The sequence below is a fragment of the Lycium barbarum genome, chromosome 3 (assembly GCF_019175385.1).
Source record: "Lycium barbarum isolate Lr01 chromosome 3, ASM1917538v2, whole genome shotgun sequence".
Classification (NCBI taxonomy): domain Eukaryota; kingdom Viridiplantae; phylum Streptophyta; class Magnoliopsida; order Solanales; family Solanaceae; genus Lycium; species Lycium barbarum.
In genome coordinates, this window is record NC_083339.1 from 27424620 (window position 1) to 27444610 (window position 19991).

Below are 19991 nucleotides of genomic sequence, written 5' to 3' on the forward strand. Positions count from 1 at the left end.
TCCCACTTAAAATTGAGGAATTTGAGCGAATTTCAAGCTACGGAATACTAATCGAAGTTCGGACGATTTGTAGTCGCGATTATCATTCCTTTTTGGTGTTGGAGGAGCTTGGGAACAAGTAAAAATTGAAGATCTTGTTACTTTGGTAAATACAAGGTATGAACCATTGAATTTCTTTCTTTATTATCATTGATTAAGGAATAATTTCAAGAATAAGGTTATAGTTTGTTGTGTTGATGTTGTTGATTTATGGATTGGGTTTGAAGAGAATTTTGGGTGAAAATACATATATATTTATCTTGTAGGATGTTGAGGATGTTGTTATTGATGTTGTTAGTGTTAATTTCTGCATCTTTATGGAAATAAAGTATTCAAATAAAGTATTCAAATAGTCGTATCACAAGTTGGTTAGTTGAGAAATTTAGAAAACATCGTGTGGGATGTTTTAGGAGATATATTGGCATGGATAATGGTATTGATGATGTTGGTATTGTTGTTGTTGATTGGTTGTTGATATAATGATTTCGAACTAGGCATATAAACAAGGGAAATGCTGCCCGAATTTCGACAGAATTTAGAAGGATTTTAATTAAAGTCTTGAGAGAAGTGCCTGATGACGAGCCTAACAATATTATGAATGGTTCTATATGTAGATTACGAGGCTATCAATGATCTTAAGTGAATTGCAAAACTGGAAGTAAGTTGGAAGTCGAGAAATTATCTTCCAGGTATGTTAAGGCTAGTCCCCTTCTTTCTAAAGGCATGATTTCGATACTATGGCTTTATAAATGTTTCCATATCTTCTTCGTTTTCAAAAGTTAAATGTTTACGACTCCAAGGCATAATTCCTTTCCTAATAATTCATAGTTGTTTTCCCAAAATGTCGTATTTTCCAAATCAGAGATTTATGATTCTGTGAGTTCTTATGATAAAGACGATGGATATATTTTTCCATGACAACGATGATGTCAAAAATGAGAATATTATTTATGATGACTATGATGAGAACGATCTTATGTTTAAAGGTTTCAAGTTTACGATTTCAATGACGATATGAGAATGTCGAGCTATTTATTGATTTCTCAATCTATTCATGGATGGTGACTTTATTTCTAAATCTTCCAAAGTATACGAATTGATTCCTTATGAGATTTACGATCCTATTCTATGTTTTCTCTTAATTCTACTCTTCATCGATAGTCTCACCTTAAAATAATTGTTCTTTCAAGGTGAGACAAAGCGACGATGAGTATTCCATAATATAATCGGAGGCAACCGACCTTACGTCACTCCGATACAGTTGTGGCTTTTGATTGGGCTCTTATGCATGCTTTGTATATATATGTATGTATTTTCTCACACCGCGTTGCACTATAGTCGGCCGGGCAGGCACGTAGATGTGCACACCACTACAGTGGGCATGTTATGATATTGCCCCGGACGCGGGAGGCCTGGACGCAGGCTAATGATGATAACACCGAGCCTTGATGGCCGGGCATGATATTATATATGACACCGCGCCTTAATGGCCGGGCATGTTACTATGTATATGTATGAATATGTTTTTTTTTAAAAGGTTAAGCATGCATGACATCCGCCCTACGAGGCATTCAGATGTACAGGTTATCTCTCTTATTCCTCGTTACTTTTCATATCTATGTTATGTTGTTACTCATGCCTTACATACTCAGTACATTATTCGTATTGACGCCCCTTCTTGTGGGCGCTGCGTTTCATGCCACGCAGGTGTATACAGATGAATAGAGGACATGGCTAGAAGATGTTCCAGCGGGATTGGCGAGCTCCATTTCTTTCCGGAGTGTTGCCGAGTCAGAGTATCCATGTCATGGTATAATGATTTATGTTAGATACTTTGCAGACAGAGTCATGTGTACAGTATGTCAGTCTTGTAAGCGGCTATTTAAGCCGATGTATTCAGTATGCATTACTTTACAGATTTCATATGATTACAGTTTTACTTGGTTTAAGAAAGACGAAAAGAATATTTTTTTGAAAAAAAAAAAAACTTCCATTATGCATTTCAATTCATGACCTGAAAGTCCAGTGAGATTAAGAGTATAACGAGAGCCAGTGGGTTCGCTCGACTCTAAGTAAGGGTCGGGTGCCCATCATGCCCTATCAGGATTAGGGTGTGACAGTTTGAGTTATGATTCAAGGAGTAATATGGGTATGATCTTGTTACGAATGACGCTAATGATGTTGAGGAAGTATTATGCGAATGATGAACATGATGTTATAGTATAGTTAGGGTTATGGAGGATTTTGGAAGTACATTTGGAAGTCGAATAATGTCTAACTCGAAGGAATTTACGTATTATGATATTATGGGTGTTGTTATGAAGTTTGGGACTTGTTTTATTATATGGGGAAAATTTGTCGAAACAAAGGAAATGCTGCCCAATTTTCATTAGCCTTAGCCGCTTTAGTTTAAGCTTAAGTATACTTCTGATTATCTGATTCTAGTATGAACCCTTTTGTATGTAAAATTGTGAGCTCGGAAGGAGAGCGCCTAGCCGATATCGTTAAGGAGACATAAGGGTATGTTAAGGCTAGTCCCCTTCATTCAAAGGCATGATTTCTATACTATAAATTCTTTTCTATACTCCTATGATCTCCTTACATCCTTGAAGACGAAAGTCAAAGATCTTTAAGAGCTTCTTACGAGATATGTTTTATGATAGTGATGACGATAATTATGCTTTCATGAGCCTGATATTTCTATGGTTATGATTTCATTGATGTTATTCTTTATTGTTGCCTCACCTCATAATACTAGTCCTTTCAAGGCGAGGCATGACGATGATGATGTTCTATAACATAATCGGAGGTTCCCGACCTTACGTCACTCCGATAGCGCTATGACTTTTACTTGAGCTCGCACGCATGCTTGATGTTATGTACATAATTATGATACACCGTGCCTAGTTGGCCGGGCATGACACCACTTCGGTGGGCGGCTTATGGATAAGGATAACACCGTGTCTTTATGGCACGGGCATGACACCACTAGTGGGCGGCATGAGATGATTGCCTCGGACGCGGGAGGCCCGGATGCGGGCTAATGATGTTATTGACTCAGACAGTTCATGTATGCATGTATGATATGTTTTAAACGATAAAAGTGAGCATACATGGTTCCGCCTCAAGAGGCACGCAGTTTCAGTTATCCTTCTTATTATGATTTCTGTACTTTCTTATTATGTTACTATACATGCCTTACATACTTAGTACATTGTTCGTACTGACGTCCTTTTTGTTTTATGGACGCGGTGTTCATGCCCACAGGTAGACAGGGGGACGATCCAGATTCCTAGGAGCCGGATCAGCTTGCACATGAGCACTTCCCTATTCCGGAGGTGCAGTTTTCGATATGTTCTTTTGTGTACATATTTGGGTAAGGTGGGGTCCTGTCCCGTCTTCATGACTTCAGTGTCTCCGTTAGAGGCTCGTAGATACATATGTGTGGGTAGCAGATATTATGTGACCCTCTTGTGTATATTTTGTATATTATTCCTTTGTTGCCGTGAGGGCTTATATATACATGCATGTCTTGCGGAATAGTTTATGATCAATTCGTAGTAAGCATTATCTTGGAGATTATGTGTGTATAGGTTGGGCACGATAGTAGCATGATGAGTGGTGCTCGGTAGTTCGCTCCGGGTACCCATCATGACCCTCTAGTCGGGTCATGACACCATTTTTATATTAGTATATATATGTATGTACAGTTAAACCTCTCAACAATGGCAACTTTTGTTTGAAAAATTTATGGCTGCTATATATAGTGAGGTGTTGTTGTTTGCAACAAAGTTTCTCAAGATATATAGAATAAACTACAATCACAAAATAAATAAAAAAGTGATTTCATTTATCAAGATTGTGAGTATAAATCTGTATATTTTCTTGATTCTTCTCTCTTAAATCTTCTCAGTGATTCGAGGGCCATTGACAAGCGTATATGATTTGGATGTGGAAATTTTTGGAATGTATGTATTTCTCGAGCGTAGATGATTTGGATGTGGACATTTTTGGAATGTATTTAATCTCCATGAAAGGGTATTTGTGGATCTTCTTGAAGTATTTGATTGTCAAGAAATATCCGGCCACATATTGATCTCTTTGTGAATATCCCGTGAAGTTTATTGTATTTTCGAGATGCCTCCTCAAGGGAATATGTGTCCCTTTATATAGGCATGAGAAAGGATTTAGGGTAGAGCAGCCAGCCTCCAAGAAACCCTAACGGACCTTAGAGTTCGAAGATGGATTGGACTCGTCTTGCAGAGTCCTATTTTAAATAAGGTAAAATTTCGATGTCAACAACTGTTATGTATGTATACTGACATTTGATGTTTAAATCTCATTAAGCTATAGACAAAAGTACGCAAAAAAATATTTTTCTGTACTTTTTATGTATAAACGAAAACAAAATATTTGTTAATTTTCCATTGTTTGTAATATATATATATATATATATATATATTTCTCATGGTAATTTGATTTAGTCTTGCAAAATTTCAAACACAAAAATAGACTAATTAGAGCTAGAAAATAGGTGAGTTTGAAATTTTGCAATACTAAATCAGATTACTATGAGAAATATAATTTTTTTTCCTTTTAGATATTCGTACTTTAAATTTACTACATGCATGACATTAATGATTATTCTCATAAAGATTTTAATGTTTTATTTTATACATAATATAATTATTCCAAAATCTTATTACACAATATTTGAGTGTGGCTGTTATAGTGAGGTAACTGCTTTATCATGGTTTTTTCGCTTTCGTTATTTTTATTTTCATACTGCTTTGAATTGCTTGTCCTTATCTGACATTTTTTGCTATGTTTTCTCTTGAGCTGAGGGTCTTTTGGGAACAACCTCCCTAGCTCTGCGTACACTTTACCCTTCTCAGACCCATATTGTGGGATTTCACTGGATATGTTGTTGTTGTTGTTGTTATACAGAGGTAATTTTACTAAAAGTGCACCACTATAATGAATGTCACTGTCGTTATAGGTAGAATGTTATTCTAGAGAGTAAAATATAACATGAAAAATAGATATGGAGAAAATCTAATCGTTATACTGAAATGTTGTTATAATGAATAACAATTACTATAAAAAGGTTTGATGTATATGTGTACTTATGTACGCTGTAATTGATATTCAATTCTGCTTATTTATTTCACGTGCCGCTAGTGTTCCATTCCTGCGGTAGATTTTAGCATCTACAAGTACTATAAGCCACGAAGAATAAATATAATCCCTCTGTTCCAAAGAGATTGTCCTTCTTTCCTTTTTAATCTGTTTCAAAAATATTGTCATCTTTCTATATTTAGAATCAATTTAACTTTATGAGACGATTTACAGCCACACGAATATCTAAGGCTTGTTTTGGATCACATATTTCAGAAGTCTTCTTCTATTTCTTAAACTTTGTGTCAAGTCAAAGGAGGATAATCTTTCTTGGGACGGAGGGAGTATATTATTAGAAGGGAACTTTTGTCAAAGTTTGACTCTCAAGGGAGAAAAAAGTTCCACAATATAAAACCAAAATACAAAAAGGAAACCTCCAGTAAATAAAAATATTACACCAGGATTTCAACGTAACATGGAGAAAGCAGCGTTGGGAAAGACTAGCAAATGCACAAAATCTTCAGTTTTCACCGATTATCATTTTTGCTTTGTGTTTTAAGTGTATGATCTATCGAGACATATCTTAACCATGTTGTTCAGATTAAAGAAGTTGCTGCTATTTACAATCAGCTAATCCTCATTCTCTTGAAATTCATGTTGATTAGACTAAGGGCTGTTGGTGATTTTTCTTAAACCTTCAAGTTCCATTGCCATTTCCTTCATTGTAGGCCTATCTTTTCCATGCAAGTGAAGGCAGCTCTTCACAAGCCCAGCCGTCTTTTGTAACTGCTCAAGACTTCCTTCCTTTATTAATCGACGATCAAGAATAAGAAACAAACAATCTTATTCATGGACGAAAGGAAATACTCTACCAAATTCCTGTCCCCTTCACTTGTATCTCTTGAAATAGGTTTCATTCCTATTAAAAGTTCTGCAAGAACTACTCCAAAACTAAAAACATCACTTTTTTCGGTCAATTGACTAGTGCTGAAATATTAATGTTCCTTGAACCAATGTAGCGATATGTGATTAATCAAGAGGGATTAATCTTGGAAGCTCAAAAATCTGCAACTTTAGTTGTGTAAACACTATCCAACAAAATGTTAGAAGACTTGACATCTCTATAATTATAGGCATCGCTGTAAATGAATGAAGGTACGCAAGTGCGTTTGCTGTTTCAACGGCAATCCTTAGTCTATGTTGCCAAGATAAACGACGTTTCTCCATTTTTATCGTGGATATATATGCTCATTAAGTGTTCCATTGAGAAATGTATTGATAGACCAGTGACGACACTTAAACTTCCAAACAACATCCAAAGAGTCTCACCATGTTTTAGTGATTGACTTGAGTGAGAATAAGCACCTCATTGATGAACTGTTCAGTATGATCCTCGTCCACAAACATAGATTTTTTTATTGCAACCATGTAATTATCAGGTAGAGTACCTTTATATACAACCCCATTTCCTCCACAACCAAGAATCTATCACTGGCATAGTTGTTTGGAGCCTTCTTCAGCTCCTCAACGGTAAAACTTTTGACCGCTGCCACACCACCCTCGTTAGATGAAAGTTGTTGTTTCAAGGGCAAACCTCCATTTTGTTGGAAGAATTTCTCCTGGAGTTTAAACAGTTTTCTTTTCTTGAAGCTAAAATTGAGCCAAGTTACATAAAGCCAACTCCCATACCTATATGTTAATGAGAACAAAATTTAAGCCCCTCCTTAAATGAATTAGGTTCATTCCGATGCTGGATGACTATATCATATGTAAGTATAGACAAGTTGAACTTCTGAGAAACTTACTGTTGACACCTAATTTTTGCGCTCCAGTAATGTTATTTAATTATTCAGAGTTCTTGAATCACAAACCGAGTGAAATATGCATTTTACAAGTCAAAAATAATTTTACAAAATTATTTCGGTGACATTTTGCCATTTCATTTGGTAAAATATCTTCAAATATATATTGTATATCATCTCATGCATTTGTATATTTTCTATAGTTTTCAAGAATATTTGTCAGTATCTTAATCCAAAAATAGTTAAAACAATTATTTAATTAATAGTTTAAAATATTAAGATCAAATTGACAAATATTTTATTCCGTTAAATCAAGAAATTTGAGTAATTAAATAGATAGTCAAGTACGTCTCAATTTTATAGTTCATCGGATTTTATTTGCAATTTTCCTCAAATTAATTGAAATTGAAATTATCAATTAATTGTGGTTATGTTTTAAATTATCAATTGATCCTTACCACTTAATGTGGCTATTTGTGTAATTTAATTAATGACCGCATTTTGGCAAAATTGACCACATTACACATATATACATATATGTGTAGTAGCTTGTTTGCTAGTTACTAGTATGCTTGGTGGGTTTGTTTAATCATTAGTAGAACATATATGTTTAGTCTAGCCTATTTTAATATGCCTTAGTATAGTTTGGCTTAACTAGTTTGGGATAGGCCTTAGCTGCTTTGATAATTTAGATTAATAACCATCTGTGTTAAGTCAGTAGGCTATAATATTCATTAGTTTTTAAAATGATGCCTAATCTTGTATTTGTTGAGTCATTTGTCAGTTCATCAGGGTTTTAATCTAGTTTAGTTCCTTTTTCAACCAAGTATGTGCTAAGTCAATTTATCTAGTCATTGGCATGCCTACAAGTTTTTTTTAGTCTGAATATTTTCTAAACCTGTTTGTTGGACACTTGTTGGTTTATTAGCATGATTAGAGGTTGTCATATTTGATTATGTTTAGCTATGTGTCATGGATACGTTTATAAGATCATTTGATGCTTCAATTACTGCCTACCTATATGACTATTGGCTCAGATATGGGTTTGCCCAAGGGCTCTATTCTAGTGTTGCTATATGCTCGTTAAGATAACTCAATATGATAGTCTGCTTAGTTGTTCAGTTTAGATATACTAGTTACTTATAATACATCAAGGTCACTATGTCCCCATATCTGTATATGATAGACTTATTAGCCCAATCTTGTTTAAAGATAACATGTCCTGTATTGAAACAAATTGGTATGCCTGTACTCATATTAAGCAGTCTGTTCTGAGCCCTGAAACTGCCACTTGCATCATTATGTGTCTTGCTGTGTGATATGTTTGCTCATGAATGGTCCCCCCCCCCCCCCCCCCCCCCCCCCGGTTAAAAGTGGATCTGTTAAGATCATTTAATCATCATTGAACATCTGTGGTTGTTGAACTGTGGTTGAGTCTCATGAATCTGCCCTTTAAGTATAAAGCTCTCAATGTAAAACCTGACATGTCCTGATTTATCAACTCACGATTGGCCGTAGTAGTTTGATCTGCCTTGGAATTTGCTTTAATAGAAGTCATTAGTCTCATTACTAGGCTCAAGTCAACATGTTTCATTTGATTTAATATAATATGAATATAGAGTAATCTGATGATGGACTAAGTATGTATGTGAGGATGATGTGCCATGAGTTTTGAGTTTTTTTTTTTTTTTTTTAAATTTAAAAAAATGCCTATTTGACTAAACTGACCAAACATGTACCTTTTTGATATAACTTAACTGTTGGGAATCTGTTTCAAGCATATGATTGCATGTTTATATTTCCAAGAGTCATTAACTAGGCTATGCAAGCATGTTAATGTCTGAGGAGTGCCTTTGCATTTCTGTCTGATTTCAATATGTGTATACATGCCTTCCAGGCCCAAGAAGTTATTTGGTATATTTGATATTGCACTATCATCGTTGTTTGAATGAAGTTGGTAGTATGAAATAGCTAAGGTATAATGGAAGATAAAAATGGGACCTGTGCATGATAAGTTGGACTGATAAAATTCATTGAGGATAAAAATGAGATGGTGCATGATCACATAAGTAGAAGAAGCTCAAGAGGCTGTCACTTGACTTGTAAGAGCATGAGAAGTGACTTACCTAGGGCTAGGGAAGGTTTAGGAAAGGTTTTGAGTCGTTACTCAGTCCAGTACTACCCATCCCAAGCAGCTGGGGTTCCTTCTTATGGGATCACAATGTCATGGAACCCTCTTAAGTTACTGTAAGCATAACAAGAAGAGAATTATGTGGATAACTGAATTTTAAGGTCAGTTGTGGAGTAGTGATCATAACTGTAAATACTCTATTCATTCCTTCAGTGCATTGGTTTTGCATCAAGTCCTAAGTTATATCCTGATGTGGTTTAGAGGGTGAAGTATCATTCAGTTTTGCATGATAGTTTAGGCCATGGATTTGTCCTTGTTTGACTGCCCTCTCACCCTGAATCTTCCCGCAACCATTTGGTTTCTTTATATCTCTTCAAAGGCAACCCAAGCATATGATCAGTATATAGGACTGTAAAACTGTCAATACCCCTTTAATGAGTTAAAATTAGTAGGGATGACAGAGTTTGAATGTTTAAAAGACTTGCCTGGCTCAGCTGGACTACACCTCTAGTTTAAATTGATAGCTAAAAACAAATGAGAATCCTTTGTCTCTTACTCTTCCCCTACTTGTGAAAATTGCTGAATGATTTTGTTCCATAATAATGATTGTTGCATTACTCTTCACTTGTGCATAATTTTTGCTCATGCTAGAATTTGTATGATTTTTGGAAAATCCTTTGCCCTTATGTGATCAACCTACTTCTGAGTTTATTGGGCCTGTAGCATCCTTCACCATTGACATGTTTTTATTTTCTTGAACGTGAACTCTCACCAGGGCAAAAATTTGTATCTATTTCCTTGGGGTTTTGGGAGAGGCTCTGTTAAATGATTTGTTTCCTTGAGTTTCAAATGAGTTGTTTACTGTATGTTGTGCCTTCTTGGCTGATTACCATGGATTTTCTTTCGAGTAGTAGACTTGTTGAATATTTGGTATATTTGCTGTATATGTGTGTATACATTTAAATTCAAGGCCACTCTAAAGATAGAAATATTGTGTCATGCTTACTTTGCCTCTTTTCCTCCCTTCTTCTTCCTGTTTGACCTTGCCATGACTAAGTATACCACAGAAGATATACACTATATATATTCTCCATATATGCCTTGGTGTATATTGGGTTGTATATCATGTATATTGGGTATACATGCTAATATATAGGATCATGTTTGGATGCTTTTCCTTTTAAATTCATGTTGAGTAATTTGGTAAGTATATATGTCCTCCTAGCCGTAATTTTCCTTTTTCCCCTTTTCCTAGCATGAACTCATTCGCATGGGCCACTCGGGTCATACAACTGCTTCCTTGTTGGTCCATAAGCCCAACATCCCCTTCTTCATCAAGTCTGAATTAATTGAAGGCCCAATCATGGGCGAAAATGACAACTGGTGGGGCTCGGAAGGCCTACCAGCCTGACTTTCTCTTTTCATTTTATGTGTACAAGAATTTGCAAATGAACATGTGTAAATATTGAAACCCTATGGTTATGAACTTAGATGATTAGGAAAAACAATATGTACATCGTTAGAATGGATAGGAACCGGATACTATTTCAAATCAAGACCCAACAAAAAATAAAGGATAACGTTTTCAAGAATGGGACAAAAAATAATTTTACAGCTACTTTTTTTACAAAACTGGAAACCGAGCAGTTAGTATATGTACTACTTTTTTGGAAACAAGTTAACATTTCGAAAAAATTGAATTTTAGTAGCAGAAACAGAAAACAATTCGGATCGTGTTGAGGTAAAAATCTGCAGTATTTTGGATTTAAAGCCCATACACTGAAAAATAATTGATTTCATAAAAAATAGCTAGTGTTGTAAAAATGGACTTCAAAGACTTTCAGGATTTTCAAATGTTTCTGGGCCAAGCCCAATTTTAAGTTAATTAAACAAAGGATATATACTTAGTTAGGAGAAGTTTTCAATAAAATTTATAAGGACAAAACAGCATAACGTTGGACCAATTTTTAGTTAAACTCTACTTAAGGGATTTTTGCCAAAATGATTTAAGATATGTCATGACAAGTTATACAAGAAATTAAACTATTTTAAGCAAATAATTATAATAATTACACATTGAAGCTCGAAGATCAACCGTATTCTACGGATTCTTAATTTCAGGGTGTCTTAACGCCTTTCACGAGGAATCACAAGAACCTCTAACTCAAACTCTGATTTTAAAGGATTTACTTCTTGTTTGAATAAACCCTTTAAATTGTTTTTTCTAATTTTCCTTATAAATTAGGTGGCAACTCTAAAAAATACAAAATCCAATAGATTCCACAACATCGAATTAGCTTTTATGCCTCACGTAAAAGTGTATCGTAACACTTACCAGCAGAGAAATCGATCCGTGGAGACTTGGAGTTCAAGTTTGATGCGATACAGCCACGGCCATTCTTTTTACCATCGCCACTGTATCCTTCTAGACAGGAACAATTGTAACTCCCGGCGTATTTATACAAATTATCTTACACGAATTGGTATTTATATTGGCACATTCATCAATATCTGGCAAAACAGAGATATCTTTGTTAATCTTTTTGTTCTTCACAAGCAGGGCTGTGCGACTATAGTTAGGTGTGAAATATCTTTATAAAAGGTAACAATATTATTCCATATATACGAAGATGAAACAAATCTCCTCTTCGCTTCTGGATTGATTCAATTCAGTTTAAGGTTAGAAAATTGGAAACATATGTATTAATTAAGCCACTCTCTCCTTATAAAAACAAGGGACAACTACGTATATATACATCTTAAGGAGAAATATTTACGAAACGTGACGATAGTTTTATATTTACAAAATATAACATTACAAACCCTATACAAAACATGCTTTTTTAAAATTAAAAAAATAAAATAAAAATTATTTGTTTTTTTTTTTTTTTTTTAAATATTTTTTATGTATGAAAGTTGTATGAAATGTGTATATCTCGCTCAAGGCTTAAAAAGTTCGCTCAAAATTTAGTGTATGAAAACGATATGAAAAATGTATGAAATGTGTATATCTCATTCAAGGCTTTAAAAATCCGCTCAAAATTGTGTGTATGAAAATAATATGAAATTTGTATCTCGCTCAAGTCTTAAAATTTCACTCACATTTTTGTGTATAAAGTTCATGTTAGATTTCTGTAAAATTAATACAACTACAACAACATTGTATACAACTTTGATACAACATTCAAGACTTAAAATAATCGCTCAAATTTTTGTGTATGAAATGTGTATATCTTACTCAAGGCTTAAAAAGTTTGCTCAAATTTTATGTATGAAGTGTGTATATCTCGATCAAGGCTTAAACATTACACTCAAAATTTTATGCATGAGAATGGTATGAAATGTGTATATCTCGCTCAAGACTTAGAATTTCATTCACATTTTTCGTATATAATGTTCATATTAGGTTTCTGGAAAATTAATACAACTACAACAACATTGTGACAACTTTCATACAATATTCAAGGCTTCGCTCATAATTTCGTGTATGACAATTATATTAAAAATTTTGCTCATACATACACATTTCATACACAAAAATTTGAGGTAATTTTTTAAGCCTTTGAGTAAAAAAATATATAATTTTTTTTATTTTTTTTTTAATTTTTTTTATTTTTTTTTTAAAATAATATATTTTCTGGAAAAAAAATAAAAAAAATGAAAAATATATGAAAATTCGTCATGTTTCGTCATATATCGTTATGTTTTGTAAATAAGGAAAACCATCGTCACGTTTCGTAAATATTTCTCCATAACATGTATATATATATATATATATGTAGTTTTCCAAAATGACATGGGGTCACTACTTAATACTCTTTATTACAAAACATATAGGTAGTTTTCCTTATTTACAAACCTTAAAGACTAATTACAAAACTTAACGAATTTGGGCTCACCACGTTTTTGGGCCTCTATGTTAGCGTATCGGGTTGGGCCTCTGTCTCCGCCCAAAATTATTGCAGCCCGTTTCTTTCTCCCGTCTTTCACATCTTCATTCATTCGATGTGTTTCCCCTTTCATGCGATTTTCACCATCTCCTCTTTTTCACCATCTTCATTCCATCTCCTCATTTGCATTCGATTTTCACCATAGCTAGTTGTTCTCCATTCCATCTCCTCCTTTTTCTTTCGATTTTCACCATATTTACTGTTCCAATGAGTACCCGTAGAAGCCCTAGATTTGGTGTATCAAGCCCAAAAGTAGGGCCGATTCCAAACTTTAATTTACTCACTCACCCCCCCCCCCCCCCCCCCGCCCCGGAGAAGAAAGGAAGAAACAATCCTTGCAATGTTAGTCCTATAGTAGTTGAAATCAAATCAACTCCCCGGAAAGATACCAAAAGGAAGGGGAAAGAGACATCAACTACTAAGTCTAAAAATGTCACTGGTGACTCTGATTTTGAAGAAGAAACTGAGCATCCTAAAGCAAAAAAACGTAAGGTTGCGATTGGTGAAACATCAAAGAAGAAGAAAGTCCAGCAAGCCCAAAGATCAAAGAAGAAGAAGAAGAAAAACAACTCGACAGAGAAGGTATAAAAATCAAACACTTTAGTCTTTGATTTTTGGTTAATTTGCATGTGTATGTAAAGGAGTGTATGAAATGTGTATGTACAAAGGATGTGCCTGTATGATTTTCTGAAAACATTTAGCATTTTTTGTGCGTATATAATATGCATGGAATGTGTATGCCCTGATTTATGAGTTGTTGGTGCACATAAAATGTATGGAAAATGGTATTCGTTGATTTTTCACATGGGGTCCTAGGCAATGCATTTGCACCAGCAACATATGACCCAGAAACTAGTGTTACAGACCAAATTTAGCAACAACAGTTACAAAACTTCCTTTAGTGGTTTATTTTCACGGTGCAAATTTAGTGCCTAGGAACCATGTTGCAGATGGTTCCTAAATGGGTGACTGCACATAATTTAAAGCAAGGAACTGAATGGATAGTATTTTTACTTGTTGCTTGTTCCTTTTAGATTAAATTGAATTTGACTACTTGTTCCTTTTTATTTATTATATTCAGAATACAAAGCAACAAACTCATTGGTGTTCTTACACCAACGTGAATGCCCCAGAAGAAATTAAGGCGCGCCTAAATGACACACAATTGAAGATGTTTAGGGATTCCCCTTTTGGGTTATTTCTGGATTTGTCAACCTTGAAGGTTCAGCCACAACTACTTCGAAGTCTGATGTATGCCGAGACGGATCATGATAGGGATGATATGTTTATCATGAAGGTCAATGGGAAATTGCTCCATTTTGGCATTAGGGAATTTTCCATCATAATTGGTTTAAAATGTAGCATGGACAGCGAGTTTATCTCAGACCCTGATTCCTCCAACAGACTGATGACTAGGTAATTTAATGGTCAAACTAAAGTACCGAAGACCATGTTGGTTAGGCTCTTTATAGACTTTAAAGAGAACAAATCGTTGATTGAGGATGGTGATGTTTTTAAGATAACACTACTTTACTTTATCAGCACTTTCTTATTCTCAACTCAAAGTAATGTAGCGTTTGTCACCAAGTTACATTTTGACTTGGTTGAGAGTGGAGAGTACATGAATTATCCCTGGGGCAATGTTTGCTTCAAAAATCTGTTGTCTACGATTAGTCACAAGTTGGTGAACAAACCAACTTACTACAGGTTTGGGGGTTTTCCGCTGGCTATTCAAGTATGGTTTTATGAATGTTGTTCGAAGGTAGACCCTACGGTTGCAAAGCGTATTGGAAACGACATCCCCCGTATTTTTAATTGGCAAACAACTTCGAATACAGTCTACTTTAACCATTTGAAAATGGGGATGTTCAAAACCTACATCAATCTGGTAATACTACAAGCTAACTATTTTTCATACATTAATAATACACATTTCATACACTGTTTTTATTATAATGCTAACTGGTCAGCTTCTACATATATTTTTGTTGGTAGCTGGTTTTTACCAACATTCTCCCAACGGATGAGGAAAAGAGAACTATCAACTTTTCTGCGTTGCCACAAGAGGCTGTGGTCGAAGATGTTGTAGTAGAACCGCAGGTTTCTACAGAGTCGGGTCCCTCTCCCTCTGTACATGGTTCTAGGTTTCAAGCATTGAAAAAGGAAGTTGCAAATGTAAGCATGTGTTTTGACTAATTTTATTCATCATTTTTCTTATGGAATGGTTTAATTTTGTGGTTAACAATATTTCACTAATGTTATTCTACATCTTTCAGGTCCCCAAAGATCTTCAATCATTAGACAAAAAGGTTGGCAAGTTTAACATAGTTTTTAAAGCTTTTTTTTTATTCTCATGTAGTATATAAATTACCTCAGATTTGTTGTCATAATTTCGTTGTTTTTCCTAGGTTGGTGCACATTTTAATGAAATGAAGACCTACATGGACAAGTCGATTATGAATTTACTTAAAGATATCAAAATCATGCTTGGCAAGCAAATTGAAACAGAGGAAGCTAAGGTTATTTTTATCATAATTTTGAGTTAATGCCTTTTGTATTATCCATTTTCTATCTAAGTGTGCTGATACATATCTTAATAAACAACAGGGTTCCGGCAGTGTTAAGGATAATATGGAAGACCCAAAGAAAAGCAACAAGGAGATTGATTTTGATGAAAAATAGGTGATTTTGCGGTTGGTGGGCAGGATGGAGGTGGCCGAATTTTCTGTCAGACAGGAGTAGATGCTGAAAAAACAAGTGATTTTGCGGTTGGTGGGCAGGATGGAGGTGATCGAGTATCTGGTACGATAGGATTAGATGCATCTAGTTTGAAGAATGGAATTAATGCTTCTATTTTAGGTATAGTTTTCTCTTCCTTTTTTTTGACACATTTGAAACCCATCTTAATGTATGAAAAATGTATAAAAATAAGAAAACTTGCACTTTTTTTATTGGAAACATGTAGTTGGTGACCAAGTTGTAGATGGTGAAGCATGCAATAAACAGAAAGTGGACGTAGAAGAATTGAAGAGGCATCCTTATGATGCTCCTATTTCAGGTAATTACTATTCTAGTGTGAAACCCATATTATTACTGTATGAAAAGTGTAAAAAAAAAATACAAAAACTTACTTGCTTTATGTGAAAACATGAAGTTGGTGAGCAAGTTGATGATGCAGATATTGAAGGTAATTACTATATGTAATAATTAATTGTACATTTTTACAGATGTTGAGATTTTAATATGAATTTAAATGATCAAATTCTACAGATCTTCTTCTAGATGAGTTGGTTGTTGGCATTGATCTTTGGGGCATTTCTACCAATAAGATCCCTACCCTGGATGACCTTGAATTGCCTCTATTTAACGAGTCTCAAATTGTAGCACTTGAAACCAAAACCAGTGTTCAACTGGATCATATGGACGTTACACCTGAACTAGAAGCAAGAAACAGAAAACCTGGACTATATGGTAAATCACCATTCACTGGTTTTAGTTCAACTGGCATCAACACATACATTGCGCCTACATACTTTCATATTAAACACCCATTCGCAAATTGCATTGGCTTTGCTATTGATATTGAACTGATCGCCGAATTTGAGGCTTGGGTGAAATAAAAAATGTCTAAAAAACAGGGGAAGAGGTCTGTACACCATATGTTGCTTATTGAACAATTATTTGACATTCTTTGAATTGATCATTCTACAATTCTAACACATCTGTCTTTTTTTGCAGTGATGGAGTGTTCTCTGTGAAGGGCAATAAGATATTGAATCCTTATAATCTGGGAGTTGATAAAATTGACAAAATGGATTGGTTCTACAATATGATGACTATTAGAATATCTTGGGGAGATTTGGTACGTTGATTCCAATCTTTTCATGGCATTTTCATTTCTATGTTGTCTGGTATGTGTGCAATGTGGTGCTGATGGCTGTGTTTTTTTTTTTTTTTTTGTGTTTTGACATGTTTTCAGTATATTGATGTCATTATGTATTACCTGAGGAAGAAGGCTAAGTATGGGCCAAATAATGGAGTAAGATATGTAACAACTGACTGTTTTTTCAAGTCGTGGGTTGAGTTTATCCACCAACAGTTTAAGCAAAAGAATTATGACCCCAGTATTATTACTCCAGAACATGATGTGGCACAAGTAATCCATAGATATAAGATTCTTGCAAATATCGGTTAGGATAAAGTGGATTGTGTGATTATACCGATTAATGTAGGCACGAAATTTCATTGGGTGCTGACTCTTTTATCTATAAAAAAGAGGTGTCTTTATGTCTATGATTCACTCCCGGGGGGTAAAATGCACACTAATGCGGTTACAAATATTGTTGAAAAATTGGCAATGATGATACCCCTCTTCTTCAACAATATCGGATTTTATGGCTAAAGGGATGACATAGACTGGAACAATGAACCAGCCTACAATGGGAAGGGAGTTTATGATCCTTTGGATTATATGTTAATGCAAAACTTTCCAGAACAAGATCCTGCATCAAAGTATGTATTTCTATTCTATGATATGTGATTTTTTTCATTTTTTTAACACTTGTTTATAGTTTTGATCTATCATCATTTTTTTACAGTAATTGTAGAGTCTATGTATGTGCATTTGCTGAATATATCAGTGATGGCATGTTCAATATCCCGAAGGCCACCTTCAATCATAATCTTCACTGTAATAGGTATGCTGCCCTATTGTGGGATTACGCAAGGCAAAAGCAGGATGCTGGTGCTATTAGTGAGAGTGAAGTTACTGGATTTGTTACCGCAAAATTAGGTGGGCCAAAAGTTTGCAAGGAACCTGTACCACAGAGGGAAAAATTACCAAGACCTAAACGAAAAGTGAAAAACTAGTTTGTGATTTTTGGAGTTACTATTTTTTGGCTGGTTATGAGACATTAGTGACTGGTTTGTGAATAAGTAGTTTTAGGTTGTAGTGTTTGATGGAAATATAGTAGTTGGTGACTGGATCTATGTTAATAGTTTTTGGTGACTGGAAATATAGTTTTTGGTGACTGAATCTCTGAGTTTTGTAATTGATACATCTTTTACACAGTATCATTCAAGTTGTTTTTTATTTCAGTTTCGTGCTCTTCGTTTTTTATTTTCTGAAGTTATTTTTGAAATATCGTATTGTGGGTGATCATACGCTTTTTGCCAGATGGAAACACTATTATTTCATCAGTTGTGAATGTTTGTAGCTCAAATGAGCAACGACTCTTTTCAGTTGGTAAAATGCTAAATGTTTCAGAAAATCATACAGGCACACACATCCCTTTACATACATATTTCATACACCCCTTTACATACATGCTTCTGGTGTGATTTTACTTTCATGGTTGATAGTAGCTAATTCACCATCTCTGCTACCAAGTCCTACTCATAACTATGGGGAGAGAGAAGGAAAAAGTATACTTCACGATCTCTGCTGCACTCGCATTCCATATACTATCATGCCTATTCGATACAAAACACATATTCTCCCTCTCACCATAAGCATACTTGAACCTCTCAAAGAACCATGTCCAAGATGAATCATTTTCAGAATCAACTATGGTATATGCAAGTGGCAGTATACTACCTGTTTCCATACACAAAGTATCAGTTATTAACTTTTAACCCCCTGGATTCAATGTACTTAAATTCATACATTATTCATACACTAATCATATATTTTGCAGACAAAAAAATATAAAATTTTATTATAGCCAACAAAAACTAACCTACTGGACTCATTATACACTAATACACTAATACAATCAGTTTTTAGCTTTAAAACAAGAAGAAGATAAAACACTAAGCTCCTGGATCCAATGTACAGGCTAATAGCATAGTCCCTTTATAAGTTGATTTAAGATGGGTGCCATCAACCACCACTATAGGCCTGCAATACTCCCATCCTCTAATACAAGCTTCCAATGCTACAAAGGTATACAAGAAACGGTCTTCCTCTGTTTTCTTCAAACTTACAACCGATCCCGGATATGTTTTCTCTAAAATGTATAAGTAGGATGGAATTTTACTGTATGAGTCGGTTGGGTCGTCTCGCAACATGACCAGTGCCTTTTCCTTTGCTCTATAAGCTTTCATGTAGGTCATGGTTAAACCATGTTGTTTCTTCATGTCCCTAGCTATATCCTTTGGTGTGTATGTTGTTTTTGGATCTTCGTACTTATCCATTATAATAGCGCCAACGACATTAGAAGTTGCTTGACGTTGTGAATAAATTCTATCCTTTAACAAGCATGTGTGGACATCACAAAAGTCTCTAATCTTGAAAAACGCTGAATCATTTAGACTTGAGGACTTTAGAAACCATGAACAATTATCAACGGGGCATACAAGATGATAGCTGTTGATGAACAATAAATACACATCACATCAGAAACATTGAACAAATACAGTTTCATACACATATCATACAATATTCATACACCCAGAAACAGTAATGTTTGTTCGTACCTTTGTGAACCAGACCGTTTCACCCGGAATTAAAAGTGCTTCATAAACGCATATTGCTTCATAACTTCAGAGAATATTTCTTTATCCTAGTAAACCTGTTGGTTCGCAACAAATTCATGTCGAGGGTCGCTTATTATTTCACTTGCAAAACTATCCAGTAACTCAACATCTCCACTGGATGGCATATCAATCAGTTGAATCATATTCCCCATGTACGAAGATTGAATATCCAAACCCCTTCTTATTGACCTGGAACTACTTTCGGCATTATTGAACTCAATATCCCAAACCCTTTTAAATGACCCGGAACTACTTTCAGCATGAGGAACCTCGATTGCATCGATTTCTCTATCCTCCAATGTGATACATAAAGGAAACCTACTGAAGAAATCTTTATACTTTTTTTTTATCTAAATATACCCGGACGCCTATGTCGTTGTGTATGATCATTGGTGGGCATTGATCACTAACAAT

The 19991-nt window shown here is 34.8% G+C and overlaps 1 pseudogene; it reads right to left on the reverse strand.

Annotated features, from left to right (window-relative positions):
- Nucleotides 1-5787: 5787 nt before the first annotated feature.
- The window catches only part of LOC132630586 (wall-associated receptor kinase 3-like), a 76871-nt pseudogene continuing 62667 nt past the window's right edge, over nucleotides 5788-19991 (reverse strand).